The sequence below is a fragment of the Apodemus sylvaticus genome, chromosome 11, assembly GCF_947179515.1.
Source record: "Apodemus sylvaticus chromosome 11, mApoSyl1.1, whole genome shotgun sequence".
NCBI lineage: Eukaryota > Metazoa > Chordata > Mammalia > Rodentia > Muridae > Apodemus > Apodemus sylvaticus.
The window spans coordinates 93,114,852-93,131,406 of NC_067482.1; positions in this window are offsets into that span (position 1 = coordinate 93,114,852).

A 16,555-nucleotide genomic window follows, 5' to 3' on the forward strand; every position below is an offset into this window, starting at 1 on the left:
TTACAGCATTTTAGGGTAAGTGCCTCATTTATGATTTGGTTGGCATCATTAAAGTTATTTTTAATGAAATGAGATCAGGCTCACATATATTGTCACAGTTCATAGAGAAAGTTAGTGTTGAGATTAAGATTTTTAACTCCATGGGCCCGATGCCTCCAGCATGCTTTTGCCCACCAAGGAACATCCAAGGTAGTGCTCAGTAATGGCTTGAGCACTGGACTGATTCAAGTCCTGATTCTTTAATGAACTCTATGAACATTTGGTTGCTTTGGTTCTCCTTTCCGAGAGTTTCTGGGATGGGTTCAGGTAGTTGGGCAATATCTAATCTCTTCCTAATTCTGAGTTTCACTCTTGGGTGGCTCCTTATTTTACTTTCTATTGTTATCAAACACCATGAACAAAGCAAGTGGGGAAGAAGAGGGTTTATTTCATCCTTCCTCATCATCCATCTTGAAGGGAATTCATGCCAGGAAATCAGCAGCAATCTGGAGGTGAGAATGAAGCCGAAATGACCAATAAATGTTGCCTTACTGGCTTGCTCCCTGTGGTTTAGTCAGTCTGCTATCTTATCTAACACAGAAAAACCTGCCCTGGGGTGGCACCACCTATGGTAATATGGGTCCTCCCAAACCATCCAATAATAAAGACAATGTTACACAGACTTGCCTAACGGGCAATCTAATGAGTTTCTTCCTCAATTGAAGTTCCTTCTGGATTACTGTAGTTTGTGTCAAATGAACAAACAAATGAATTAACAAAACCCAAGAATACAAACAAAACAACAACAACAAAGATTAAAAACAAACACAACCCAAAACAAAACCCAGGACAAAGCTAAAACCTCTTCTTCTTCTTCTTCTTCTTCTTCTTCTTCTTCTTCTTCTTCTTCTTCTTCTTCTTCTTCTTCTTCTTCTTCTTCTTCTTCTTCTTCTTCTTCTTCTTTGGTTTTTTGGATTTGTTTTTTTCAAGACAGGGTTTCTCTGTGTAGCCCTGGCTGTCCTGGAAATCACTCTGTAGACCAGGATGGCCTTGAGCTCAGAAATTCGCCTGCCTCTGCCTCCCAGAGTGCTGGGATTACAGGCGTGCGCCAGCACTGCCCGGCTAAAACCTCTTCTTAATGTTTACCAAACATTACATATGTCACATGTGAAAAGTTGTAAAACATTTTAATTTAATCCATTGTGTTTATTTTTTAGAACATAAAGGTGAAATATTTTTGCATTTTCCCAATGAAATTCTCAGTAATAACACAGTCACAAAAATATTTTTGTTCATGTACACCAGTGTTAATGTAGCTTAACCAAAGAAAAAGCAGACTATTATCTACTGGAAGAAAGGAAGAAAGTCTTATTTGTTATTAAGAAGGAGCTGAAAATACAGCAGTTATTATACTGTCCTTTCTCTAATTTGACTTAAATTAGTGATTTGATGTTATTAGAGGTTATGAAATACATAGTGTGTGCACATAGGAGACAAAAAATATTGCTTGCTCATATGTACGTTTATGACATTAATCTATCTCTCAATGATCTAATATAAAACAAACCATTTGGAAGCAATTTCATTGAAATATTTTCAGAAACGTTGAAATGAAAATATTAATCTTTTGGAAGTGTCATGTTTTCCCCCCCAGGAAGATGGGTTGAGGAGTACTGAGAATAAACAAGCAGCCAAGAAGACATAAACCAAGACATAAAGACGTCAGTCTACAGCCACAAGTCCTTGTCCCTCCCCCCTCTCTGCATCCCCTCTCCATCTCAACAAATATTATGGAAAACCAATGATAAAGTATTATGCCAGGCTTTGATGTAGAAGAAAGGCTCTATCTAATTTAGTCTGTACACTAGCGATTTTCCTTAACAGTGGATTTAAATTCTTCAGAGGAGGTCCAACAATGGTAACAGGGCCACATGGACCCTTCTTAAGCCTCTTATGGATAATGATTTTAGATTGGTGCCTATTCAACAGGCCCTTCTTGCGATCATGCTTCTGGCTCCATCATACACCTCTAGTTTGGAGTACTTTCTTATTTCCATCTGCACTCTTCTTATTCACAAAGTTGTAGATAAAAAAGGAACCAAGTTTAGATTTAAAAGAACAATGGCATACATTACAGGTAGTTACATATAGTCATTCCAAAGAAGTGTAATTGATGCCAGACATCATATGGATTATTCTTTCATTGGTATACATGGTGTGTGTGTGTGTGTGTATGTGTGTATGTGTGTATGTGTGTGTGTGTGTATGTGTGTGTGTGTGTATGTGTGTGTGTGTGTGTGTAGGCACGTACACATACATGCATTCTCTCTCTCTCTGTTTTTTGATTGTGAGTCTTAAACTGACAATACTTGTATCTTAGCTTTCTGAGTCTTGAGATAATGTATAGCACCACCATGGCTGGCCAGTTCTTTACCATAAGACAGTGTGAATAAAGTAAGCTGAATAACGAAACTCACCATGTCAATGACTTATCAGCCCATTAAAAAATAAGCTAATCTGGTCGTTACAGTTCATCATGAGCTGTACTTCAGCTCTACTGTCTATGTCGGCTTCATCTTGTCTACTTTTGTGTCTTGACTATTTCCAGCTTTTTTAAATTTAATATTCTTACACACAAGTATTTTGCATTATCATAATCTCAACATTGTTTTGTCTGGCTACTTATTATTTATTTATTTGTCGCTTCTCTAAAACGTGAGGTCCCCAAGAGACCTTGCCTGTCCTGTTTGCTTCTATAGCCTCAGAGTTTGGCATAAGTACCTGGTATAAATCTGCTGAATAAGTAAATGAACAAGCAAATGAATGCACATAACAATTTGGAACTTAGAGGAAAGAAGAACGGAAAAATCGTCCAAAAAAAAGTGTAAGATGTGAGTTTGGAAAATATGGTGATCCACAGCTCACATTCATTACTGACAAACTACAACTTTAAGGAAATTACCTCATATCTCTGTGTCTTTGTTTCTAGAAAAGAAACATCGTAATGCCAACTATTTTAATATTTGTTGGATCAGACAATGTAACACATGTAAAGTTCTGTGCTTAGCACAAATGCTGACAGATGGCCAAGCAGTCTGATCCTAAAGGCCTTCTGAAATGCTATCTTGGAACTCACTCTGTAGACCAGGCTGGCCTCGAACTTAGAAATCTGCCTGCCTCTGCCTCTCAAGTGCTGGAATCAAAGGCTTGCCACCACTGCCCAGCTAGAGTTAATTTTTAGTTCATTGCATGTATTTAAGGTGTACACCATGCAGTTTTGAAACAGATGTAGATAATGAAGTCATTGAATCTCAGTAGTGGTTGGGGACAGGTTGCACTATGACTCTTTGATCGGTGTGTAAGCCTACTAGCTGACAGCCACTTTGAAAGTCAGGGAAACCCAAGTACTCTCCTTCTGTAAGGTTGCCACTCGACACCAAATGTACACAGCTCTGTGTGGCTTTACTGATGGTTGAGGCCATAGGAGTGCAGTGTTTCCATTTTGACCAGCAGTACAGGGACAAAATTAATGACATGTAACCCCTGAGGCCTGCCTGCCCAAATGACAGCTTCCACAGTATCAAGAGTTCCTAGGAAGAAATGACAAGACTGTGTCATTTTGGGGGGTTGATTTGAATCAACTTCACACTTGATTCAAAATCAAGATTTATTGCATCCAGAGTGTGCTTATCACATGAGATGTAATATGTTTCCTTGAAAGGAGAGCCAAAATCCACATAAAGTCACCAAGCTATACTCTGGCACTCATGGCGACATTTTATAAGATGATAATTGTGTTTAACAGAGGCAGACTTTTAGACGGTGGATTGTTGGGCTGGCAGTTTTTCCATCTGCATTTTCTCTGAACTATAAAGGTGAGCATGCTTCTTGCAGTTCTTGTTTGTGTTTAGAATAGTTGCTTACACTGCTTGCCTCTGGGATCTCCTTGAGAAAAACAGGCATGGAGATCCCTAGCTCTGTATAGAGGCATGGGGAAAGCCCAATTCACTTTCATCCTGGGACATTTACTGCATATATAAGGTGATGTTAGTCTATTAGGCTTTAATCAGTTGGTAGGATTTTTTCAAATCAAGGACCTGAAACCAGCTAGGCAAGTGCCCCATCACAAACTCCCTGGCTATAGTAATCATTTGAAAGGATAAATTCCTGTTTCTAAGATGTTTCTGGTTCCTTGTGGTGCCTCTAGTTTATAGTCATGGTTTGGAATGTTCTGGCACTTTTAGGTTTGTCTATGGCACATTTGAAGTGTCTATTTTTCCCAACTGCTACTTATAACTTCATCAGTTGGTCCTGTCTACATCTTTCAGAGTTTTCCCTGTTTAGCAACCGAAAAAAATCAATACACAGAGAGGTCCAAGCAATCGGTGTATAGCCATGGTGATGTTTAATGGGGAGACTGGGGTGAACACAAGTCTTTCTATTCCCAAACCTGTATCTGTAGTTTAAACCATCTTGATCCACACTGGTGAATCAGTGTGAGGGTGAAACACTCCATTTAATTAACGATCTGGCTGATAAAATGTATGTATGTGTCACTTATAATTTATTACAAGTCCAACTATTTCAGCAGGGCAATTGAATGGCAAAGGAACAGATAGCAATTCAAAATTGGAAAGAAAATGAAATGAAGCCAGAGGGTGGCCAAGCTGCCACTGGGTGGGAGGGATAATGTATGAAACTCTTGTCTTCTCTCATTGGCCTCTTCCCAGAGACCAGAAGACTATATGTAAGGCAGAGAATAAAGAAAGCTTCCTCTGGTTTTCAAAATGTGAGCTGAGTGTCTTTTCTAGTTTACAAATATGAATCTAAACAACAGACATGGCATGAGTGAGATTTAATTTTGTTGATTCAGAAGATGCCTCAAGGTTTTTCAGCAGCCATGGTCATCACCATGGGTCATAAATGCCTGAGTCAAGAGGAAATACTACATTCCTGGCTAAGAGAAGGCTATCTAACACAGCCTTTCTTTGTTTTTAATATTTTTAAACTATTGCCAGCAGCCAAAGTCCCCTTCAGTTCTGCCATATTTGTGTGTGTGTATGTATATATATGTATATAATATTATATATATGATATATACATTATATATTATATATAATATAATATATAATATATACATATACATATACATATACATTATATTATATTATATTATATTATATTATATTATATTATATTATATTATATTATATATTAGTAAATATTTTAAGATCTGTTTGTTTGTTTTAGAACTACATGGTCAGAATAAGTCACTATAAAAGTAGCTGGGAAAGGAAAGATATAACTGCAGCTCAAAGTAACTGTTTGCTGGTATGTATCTGGAGTTTTCAAATCCCTTTGCTAGATTAGAGATCTACAAAACTTTATGCAAATTTACTTATCTATTAGGTGGCCAAAGAAAGAGCTAACAGTCTTTAATGAGCTCAGTGGTTCATTACCTGGGTCTTTTTTTTTTTTTTTGACATGCGTGTTGATACTGTCATCAAAGGGTACAGCTGGATCAGGTACACATGCAAGTGAATCCAGTGTGAAAGAGAACATTTATACCCGAAAGAAAAGAGAATTCTCCATATAGTTTCTGGAGATTTGATTAAGATGGTCAATTCAGCTGAAATTGTCTCTAAGGATTCAGTTGACATATAGCCAGCACTCATTGAGGACAGTAGCCAGAATTCATATGGACAAGTAACCACAACAATCTTAGAGGAAGTAGTGGGTGTTCTTTCCTTTAGTTACATAAGTGGTAAACAACCAGCCAAAACAGTGCCAAGCATTAAGACTCAGCGAGTGTGCTCCATCAGCATTTTCAAACAATGCAATGCCTGAACCATCAGTCTAATTTCCTAGGGAACAGAGTGTGAGATTAGAGTGCCACGTAGAAGTGGCAATGGTAAAGCAGGTGGAAAGTCAGGGTATCTTTCTGACAGTCACGATGGACACTGAATTCCTGATTTAAATGGAGGTAATAGCGTCACCTAAATGCTCTAAGCCTCTTATGAATTCACACCATTTTAAGCATGCTAAAGAGGAACTGCAAAGTGTAAGGATTTTACTGTGGGACATCTTTCTTACTCCAAACTTAGAACATTGAAAATGATTTTCCCCCTTTAAAGAAAGAAGGTAAGTTATTGATTCATTTTAATTGATTAATTAATTATTAGCTATTTATTTACCTGTGGTGATAGTTAACAAAGCCATGGGTTCACGCATGCAAGGGCTCTATGAACTGAGCTACATCAGCCTTCATTTTAAAATATTTAATATACACATAATGTATTTCCACAGCATCCAAACAGTTGTACAGGGCAGAGATTTCTGGGGTGGTATATGCCTCTGGACTTCCTTTTTATATGAGCTGAGAATCTTACAACCTCATTTCCCCCCATGTTTTAAATTAGTACCATAGCATGTATGTCAATAGTCATCATGATGGCTAAAGATAATCATTTGGGAGAGCGTCCAGGAAAGCAGATGACACTCATGATTGTTGACAGGAAATGATTTCAAGAGCACATGTATTATGAAAGTTTGGACAAGAGTGTGCCCTAAAAGATGAATCACAAATCTTACTGACAATGAGTTTCAGTCACTGATAGTTCTATATCCTGGAGTTGTCTAGTTATTCTCAGAATTCCTGTAATATTTATCTCCAAAGAAGCAAACCAAACTAAATCTGTACCTTGAACTCAAAACACCATTAAGGGGGGCTATGTGGAGTGCATGCCTGGTGAAGAAGAGACTGATGACAGAGAAGAGTGTCACGTGACTGCAAAGGAGCAAACAGTAAGTCAGACCGGGGTCTCTTGATGGCTTTGAGGGGATTTTAAGATAAACATCTTAGGTAAAAATGATAATATATCAGTTCATTTCTGTGACAGATGTGAATTGTCTGTTAAAATTGATGGGGAGAAGAATTCCATGCAAGCAACTTCCTTTCACCATGACTGAACTATTTTATATGAAAGAGAGAGAGAGAGAGAGAGAGAGAGAGAGAGAGAGAGAGAGAGAGAGAGAGAGAGGATAAGACTAGTGATTCTGTGCAGTGAGGTGAGGCATGTACCGAAGGTTGTCTGTAATATTGTTCAGGAGTACAAGAACATATCTGTCCCCATGAGACTTACATGCTCCCATCAACCATCACTATGTGAGATTGGAAAGACCATTGCCTGTGATTTGTTTGGAAACATTCACTATTCCATTGCCACATCACCTACTAAAATCCAGGGTCATCCTATAATGTCACCAACAGATATCATACGAGCAATATTCTACCCAAGCACATCATCTCCAACATTTTTTTATGCAAAACGTGTCATAGGAGCACTATAAGCAGACCTACAAGGCTAATGAAGCAATCTAGCAACTGTCCCCGATTCAAATTCAGGTGCTAGGGGTCTGCCCCTCTTGCTCTAGCACTGATAAGCTATCATCTGAATACCAGTCAAACTGGAGTATCTCACCTTCTTCAGAGCCACAGGCTCTTCTCTCTCTCTCTCTCTCTCTCTCTCTCTCTCTCTCTCTCTCTCTCTCTCTCTCCATAAATTATCTGTTTTCCAAAGACAACACATATTATTGCCCAGATACCACCTTATTATGTAAATTATGTTCCTCCTTCCCCACCTCAATGTGGTAGCCCACCTGTAATTCTCTTCACCATTACAATCCCAGTCCTTCATCCCAATTCACTGACAGCCAAGAACTCTGAGCCTTTTACCAGCCTGGATGAGTGAATCCTACACCAATATGGCCACTTCTTTCTCCATAAATGCAGGGCCTGACATCTCAAACCCTTCTTTCTGGACATCATAATCTTGATCAGACATGGTATGGACCATCTTATCATGCATACATGCAGTTTGAACAGAAGGTATGAGAAAGAAAACAGAAATAGAGTCAATCTTTTAATCGTATTTTCAGTGTTCAGGCAAGGAATACTATTTCTTCTAAAGTGACAAAGGAATGCATGGAAGTTTGGCTTTTCAAACAGTTCTTAAACCTTAAAATATATCCCGACACTGTCCTGTAGTCCAATCAAGTGGCTCAGTTTGACACAGGAGTATTTCAGCAATTTTAATCATCTGATAACCTGGAAGTGACCATTCATAATTTTTAAACAATTAAAAAATAATTGGACTGCTTAAATCCAGTAGTGTGGATAGTGATACATTTGGTTATGTAGAGTACAAGTCTATCTAATCTAGTTGTAAAAACCTCTTTTCTTTTTAAAATGTTTTATCACAAATTCTCTAAGGCTATAATAAAAAAGCAAAATAACTAATATTTAGGACAAAGCAAACTAAGAAGACTTTAATTCTGTTCCCCTCTTAAGAAGCAAGTCCGCATCAACTGAATGAAAACAGTGATGTCATAGGCACAAGCCAAGGTGGTCGATCACAATTCCTCATTCCTAAGGATTCTACTGTGTGGGGCTTCCCAGCTGTGCCTCCATTCTAGTGGTTCCCTCAAGGACAAGCAGAAGTGTTGGGGTTCAGCATGTGGATTTGCCTTCCCATTTTAGTGCCTGCTTTGGAAGACTTTTGCCCCTCCCAGAAGTCCTTCTTATGCAAAGTTCTCAGTATCTGCTTTGATTAGAGGAAAGCCAAATTCAGATCTTCTGGTGGTAAGCCCTGAATAATCCAGGTTTCCTTTCCTTCCAGTGTTTAAAGAACAGTAAAGACCATTTTATTAAATCACTACATTCTACACTAACACATTATTTAGCCAACAGACCCTTAGGAAAGTAGCTCATCCTATCATAATATGTATCTTATTTTATTAATTTTTGCCACATTAATTATCAATCTCTGGTCTGCCTGAGATTGCCATACCATTGATATAAATTCTCACATACTTATAATGTCTAAATACAAATATACATTGTATCTATATTGCATATTATACATATATATAATGTATACAAGTATCAGTATATATATGTATATACTTATTAGTATAGATACATATTTTTATACTTATGAATATATTGCAATGTGAATATCTATATAATATATATTATGCATAATATATATTATGCCTACTTATGCATTATATACTGTGATGGGTCACATTGATTGTTATCATGATGGCATGTAGAATCGCCTTATAGACAAACCTTTTGGCTTGTCTGTAAAAGGTTTTCTTAGAGACCATTGATGGTCATGGGAAGGCCTACTTTAATGGTGGCAGTACTATTCTATGGTATGGCATACTAGACTGAAAAAAATGGAGAAAGCAAGCAGGACACTAGCATTCATTGCTTTCTGCGTCCTGATTTTGGAAGCAATGTGATAGGTTGCTTCATGCTTTGGGTACCATGAGTTCCCTGGCATGGTGAGCTGTGCAGAAGCCACTATAGCCATGGTCCATGAGGCTAGGCTGCATGTATTGGGCAGCAGAAAGTACCATCTTAAACCACGTGGTGCTGGTCTTCAGGCATGACAGATGCGATATTCAGAGTGTCCTGAAATCTTACTCCATATTTCCTGAGAGATGCTAATGCCAGGCAATCCAAGGCTGGCTTGAAGTTCCTACAAGGAGGTCCTGTGAGGTCAGCATGGGAAGCTGAGACAACGAGACATGTTCCAGGGAAGCCCCAGAGAGTATAGATGTCTAAACTATGTGACATCTGAGGAGGAAAGCTGTGTATAGATACGGAGCTAGTTCAAGTGAGAAGCTACTTGTTCCATAGACATCAAAGTTGGGGTGGGACAAGGCTACCTAAACCCTTTGGAGCTTATGTGATTCCATTTTGAGCTCCAGGGTTTTGATGCTGGGGAGGGTTCTGCAGGATTTTATGTTTTTCCTCCTGGGTTTCGGTCTGATCCTTTGTTGCTGTGCTTCCATTCCCCATTTGTGGATCAGGGATATTTAGTTTGTGGCAATGTATTCTTGTGTTGTGTGACTTGATTTTTATTTTAGACAAGCTCACACTCAAGAAACTGTTTTATGTTTCAGAAGAGTGAAAAGTGTCAGATGCAGGCTTAAGAGGGACAAAGATATACATTTCTGGGGGTCACACATCTACTAGCAGAGATACTGATGCCCAAAACAGACATACAGGTGATAGCATCCTCAAGTCTCTAAGGAGAGTTGAGCTCCAGTACCAGAGACAGCATGACAGGAGCTCTGAAGAAAGTAACCAAGGCAGCAGTCTCTTTTCTGAGGATGGAGATGGTTTCACAGCAGGAAGATGCCTGGCTACCAATACCTCCTTTGATGTAAACTCAATTCTCCACGTGAGAAATCCTGTCACCTGGAGGACTGTTGGCTAGATATTCATAGACATTATTTCAGTGGGGTGCATCTATATCTGTTAGAAGGGAAGCATTGTGTCCTGAGCAGAAGCTGGATTCTAACATTACAGTCTTACAAAGAGGCTTGAACTTTTAAACAGTGTTACAACCCTTAACGACTTTGGGGATTTTTGATGTCAGGCTGCATGCATTTTGCATTATGAGGTGGCCATGAGCATGTCAGGGAAAGAGAAGAAGGCTGTAACTTGGTAGTGATATGTTTTTTGGCTGTTCCATTGACAAGAGACAGACTTATGGTGGTTTGTAGTGATTATCAACTAGAGAGACTAGACAATCACCTAAGCCTTCCTGGTTATGGTTACAAAGCATTATTTAGATTAAATTACTTGAGGTGAAGGGACCTACTTTAATTGTTGGCAACACTATTCTGAAGGTCCTAGACTAACTGCAGAGGAGAAATAGGGTTGAAGAGTAGAATTCTCTTCTCTGCTTTCAGACAGCAGACACGAGGTGACCAGTTATCTCTAGCATTGGTGGCCACACATTTCCTGCTATGATAGTCTATCCCCCAGAACTGGGAGGAAAACTAAGCCCTTCCCTCCATGAGCTGCTTTTGTAATGGTGTTTTCTCACAACAAAGAAATACACTTGCATATCTTTGATGTAACTGTAACTAAAATTCTCCAGCTCATTAGAAATGTTGCACAGAATTTACATGGTCACTTAAATGCTTCCTGCATTTCTACAAAAGAATCTGCAATGAAAGCCATTAAAAGGGTTGCAATTTGTAAGCCTTTCATTAAATAATGATTCTCAGCTGGATTTCTTTAAAGGAATATTAATGCAAACATATGTAACTAGCATTGTAAGAAATTAGCTTTGCTGGCTTAGTCTTGAATCAATCATTTTAAGCTATGCATTAGAGTCCTTGCTGATACAATTCTGTCTCAGACAGCTCGGCACAAAGTGTGGGATGAACACCGTGGTTTACAGAGTATGATTTGTGTGAAATGCCCCTAGCAATTCAGGGTTGCTGGGTTTGCTGGGAATAATCAAATCCATGTGTAGAGAGTTGGGGATAGAGTTCAGTGGTTGAGTGCTTGCCTTGCATGTGCAAGACCCTGGGCTCAACCACCATGACTACAAAACAAAACCAAACAAAGCAAAAATACAACCCCATTCATAGAAAGAAAGACTGGTGCTCTTCAATGTTCAGTAGCTAATTACTAATTTCTAATGTGTATGCTCTTGAACATAATGCTAAGCGATGAGTCCAACTTCACCCAACCTAGAGCTGGATTTCTGGATAAAGGAGCCAGATTGGGTTATGGTGTGGGTATGGATGTGGTATTTTACAATCTCCAAGACCCAATTTAAGTTGACAAGGTTTGAAAATATTATGAGGCACTTTCGAGTTTATTTTACACTGTTATTGGACTAGTTCAACAGTATTTTTCTGAGGTTAGAGTGCTTATGCGATTGTGAATACTTACTTTATTAGTCACAAGACACTGCTTTAACAGCAAAGACTAAGTCATCACCAAATGACAGTTAAGGATTTGGTTAAGAAAGATTGGGAGAGGCAATAAAGCAGACTTCTTAGACACTGGATTAGATATGTCTACTGGTTCTGGGGAAAACCAATGCAAAGAGCTTCACAGGTTTTACAGGCTTATGGCCATGTCAAGATCCAAGAAGTTCACTTTAAAAATTGCTGTGTGGAGTTGACACTGTAATTACATTTGACTATGATTTCATCTTCCTTCCTTTATCCCACAAGGGCTCCTCCTCACCTCAACTTTCCATTCGAGCAGCATGTTTAAAAAACAAAAATCTTTCTGAGGGATGGATTTGATTAGTTGCTCCTTTGTGGTGTGATTTAACTTGTTTTTCCTGATTAGGTTAAGATTCAAATTTGTAGTCAGTACAATGTACAAATAGTGCTGTGTCCAACCTAACTCATGGTATCAATAAGTATGCTGTCAGAGTAATTCCCAAATCATTTTCTAGGTGATGTCAGATTGATACATTTGTTGTAAAATTTCCCACTGATCTTTCACTGAATAATTTTGGTAGTCATACATGAAGTCTGCCTCAGAGTATTATTTTATGAAGAGATACTAAAATCTTTCTGAAGGGATGATACTCATTCCATCTAAATGTGGGAACTGGAGTGGGTTAAAATTTTGAAAAAGTAGCCAACTGCACTGGGCATGCTCAGTGTATCACCAAGTAAATGACAAAACAATTCCAGTGGACCAGCCTGTGCAGCGCTTTTAAGGATATTTTGTAAGTCAGTTTTCCATTGTTAAGTGGTTAAAACATCTCTGTGCTGGGGAACGGGCAAAGCTATAACATGGAGCAAGTCTATCAAAATGACTTAACAAACACAGAGCAGATGCGACTCTCTGTTCCTGAGTAGGCAGTCTAGTGAAATCCAAATCATTTCAGTTTCAGATTAACCTCAAATGAAATTCCAAGGAAGGTAATTGGTGACAGCTAAATCTTATTAAGTAAATATTATACAGATCTGTCTTCCAATGTAAATATTTAATAAAAATAAATTATGAAAGTGAAAATGTCTTAGCATTTTCAATGTTTATGTTGTAGCAACCATCAAGATGGTTGCAACATCTTCAGGAAAAAAACCCCTAGGAACTAGAGAGACCTGGAAAGATGGTTCAGTGATTAAGGGCAGTCATTGCTCTTGCATAGGACCTGGGTTCAAATCCCAGCATCTGCATGGCAGCTAATAATAGCACAACTCCCGGTCCATGGGATCTGAAACCCTCCTCTGGCTTCTGCAGGCATGGCATGCATGTGGTACACAGACATACATGCAGTCAAAATATTCATAAATGTAATATATAATACATTTTAAAACCAAACAATTATAATAAAAATAAAGCAAGCTAAAGTTTTTGATTCTTCGTTCTGTGCTTCTTTTTACCTTATTCTTCACAGCTCCCTCACTTACATGATAGAAACTGCAGATGCCTCAAGCCATTATTCCAAATGGAGTATACTGTCACTCACTCACTCACTCACTCACTCACTCACTCACTCTCTTAATGCACAGGAGGAAGGACCAGTCTTTCCTTCTAGTGAATTGACAGGGACATCATTTCTTGATTCCCTTGTGAGGTCTCGGTGGAGAAAGGGGGCTGTACCGTAAAAATATGATCATTTGTTCTGCCGTAAAAGATCCTTCAGAATATTTCTTATCCATCTCTGTCTCTATTGGCAAGCTCAGTGCTTTCTTCCCAGTAAATAATCAGATAACACCTGACTTTGCTAAATGCGTTTGATTAAGTCTGGATACAAATCCATAAAACTTGCCTATGCTGGTTTGTTTTTTGTCAACTTGACATACACTGGAGTTTCTTTTTGAAGGAGGAACCTCAATTATTAAAAGAAAAGATTGTGGGGGCATTTTTTGATTAATGATTGATGTGGGGACTCCCAGCCCATTGCAGGAGGCCGCATCCCTAGTCAGTTGTTTCTGCGTTGTATACAAGTCAAGCCTAACAAGCTACGAGAAACCAATAAGCAGTCGTGCTTGGGACCTCTGCTTCATTTCCTGTCTCCAAGTTTCTGCTTGAGTTCTGTCCTGACTTCCATGAAAGGTGAAATATGATGGGAAAATGAAATAACTTCATCCTCCAAGTTGTTTTTGTTCAATGTTTCATCCCAGCAGCGAAAAGCAAGCTCAGGCATTGCTCTTTCTCTAGAAAGGCAGAAAGCGACAATGTTTCCCAACACTTTGCTTTCTCAACACAACCTGTCCTTTCCACATTATTATCTACAATAGATTATATATTTAGAAATATTTCTTTCATTTTCCACCAGGAGCATGTAAGAGATTTTCTTTCTTTTTCTCTTTCTGTTTTGTTCCCTCGTCTTCCTAACCTCAGTCAGTACCTAGAATAGTGTCTAATACATAATGGCGGACAAACCTTTAAAGAACCTGCTTATATGAAGTGCTGGAATAACACACTCTCTGCCCATATCTTTGATGCCATATTTTATTTGGTGTCTCAGAATTTGTTTTTTACTACTTGTGAGATCTTCTCTGTGTACTGAGAAATGTTCTCAATTTAATCATTTTAGGTCTTTACTGCTTAAAAAAAGTAACCAAAACCTGTTCTTTGTGTAGCTAAGAAATACTTCTATTCTGTGCGTTTTTGGTAGGTACTCCTCGTTTTTTATTCCATATTATTCCTCCTATCCCAGAACTGCTCTGTCATTTCCATTGCTTCCCAGATCAAGGGTCCATACAGCTTTGTATGGAGGTCTTTGGCTTCTCACTCCTAAGTACAGACACAGTTCCTTCCCCTGTACTCCACATTACTCTAAGAGTATGTGGAAGTTAATCAGCTATGATGAAAATTGGAGGCCATGAGACCAATAAACCAGTCTGAAGAGGCAGCACCATGGGAAGAAGTCTGGTCTTGCTCAGTCACAATGGAGCCCACCCTGTGGGTCTCCCACATTCCTGGAGCACACACCTTCAGCCTTGCCCTCTTTTGTTCTCCCTGCTCTCTCATTTCCTACCTATGAACTTACTTGAGCTCCCCATCAAAATAAATAATATCAGAGGATGATTGAGACTTGGACAGAATTTTGCTTTGTCAAAATAGCAACTTGGCCTGAAGGAAATTCTCTGCTGTGCTGACATTTTCCATAGTCAACATCTTTCCTTCTGAGTTAGGCTCAAGTATTATTTTTTAAAAGTTAAAAACAAAACAAAACAAGACAAAAAAACCATTAAAATCTTTTCTCAAATAACAACAGACAATTCTTCCTTTAGAAATACTATGATGAATTTTGAGTAAATCATAGAATGTTTATTTTACTTTAGAAGGAAAAGCCCAAGGCAGAAGAGAAGGACCTGGGAAGGTAATATGATTCAATGGTGCAATCCCGAGCAAGCTACCTGTGTGGGTGACGAACTTGATCCTACTGGCAGTAGTTTCTAAAGAACTGTCAGACATGTTCCAGCAGTGTCCAAATTAAGCAGATGATCTTTATCTACTTAGGTTTTACAATGAAATGATGAATTTCCAACATTTCCACTGTTGCACGTGTGAGCCTCAGACCCATGTCACAGGAAGGTGTGCAGACTGGCTGCTGCCATGTTAGTTCTTTGTAGTACAATATGCAACTATTAAATATAGAAGCTTCGTGCTGCACATGGACTTGGAATTCTAGTTTGAAACCCAACCTTTTGCTGTTACTTGGCTGCAGAATTCTGGGAAAATAAATTTCTTTATTTGACTGAGCCTATATATCTTAATAATTAATAATCAATTATTTAGGTAAATAAATTGAATCCTCAAAGCATCTTTTGGTGAAAGAATAGTAAACTAAATATCAGCTATCAAATCAATAGACTAAGTAGGATCAGCATGTTACTGATATTTGAAGGCAATTTAATTGGTACAAAGTACTGGAATCAAGCATTGACTAGTCACATTAAACAGAGTAGTGATAATCATGATATTTAAATTTAAATTTAAAAGGTTGAACATTGAGTTTATTATAGAAGTTAAACTTAAAGAATAATGGCATACTTCCCTAGGAATACAAGAAGCTTTCTTAGGAGTGGATGCAGATTCTCAACATGGGAGCAGGCCCCTATACCCCTGTCTGTCTTTTATCTGGGGAGTTGTGTCAAATGCAGATACTTGGGGTGTCCTGTTGCCTGAAGAAAGACTTGAAAGCAAGTAAGAAGCCACACCATGAACATGGCCGCATTCTTGTCTTTTCCCTGTGGACTTAGGATTCTTAGTTTTATTTTAGAGTATTTATTGTACAATATGGGAACTATATCTATATCATTTTATCTTTCTCAGATTGATGATATCTTATACTTTCTCTTCATTTTGTCACTCTCCATCTTTTCCCCTCCCACCCTCCACCACACCCCCTTTTCTCTTCTCTCTGTCTCTGTCTCTGTCTCTGTCTCTGTCTCTCTCTCTCTCTCTCTCTCTCACACACACACACACACACATACACACAGATATTCATATGAACCACCTGTTGATTTAATTTACTGTTGCTCAAATGCTTATGTGTTTAAAGCAGACTGCTTAGGATTGGATCACCTGTCAAGAGGCTCCTCTTTGGAGAAGACTAATTCTCCCTTTGTCAATAATCATTCATTGCCTCTTCATGGTATGCAATAACCCCTTAGAGTATTATTGTATAAACAAACAAGGCCATTTGGAGCTGTAATGGAAAGAAAATTGAGTAGTGAGGTGTTAATGATCCCAAATTTCTAGGAGTAAAATGTAGCCACT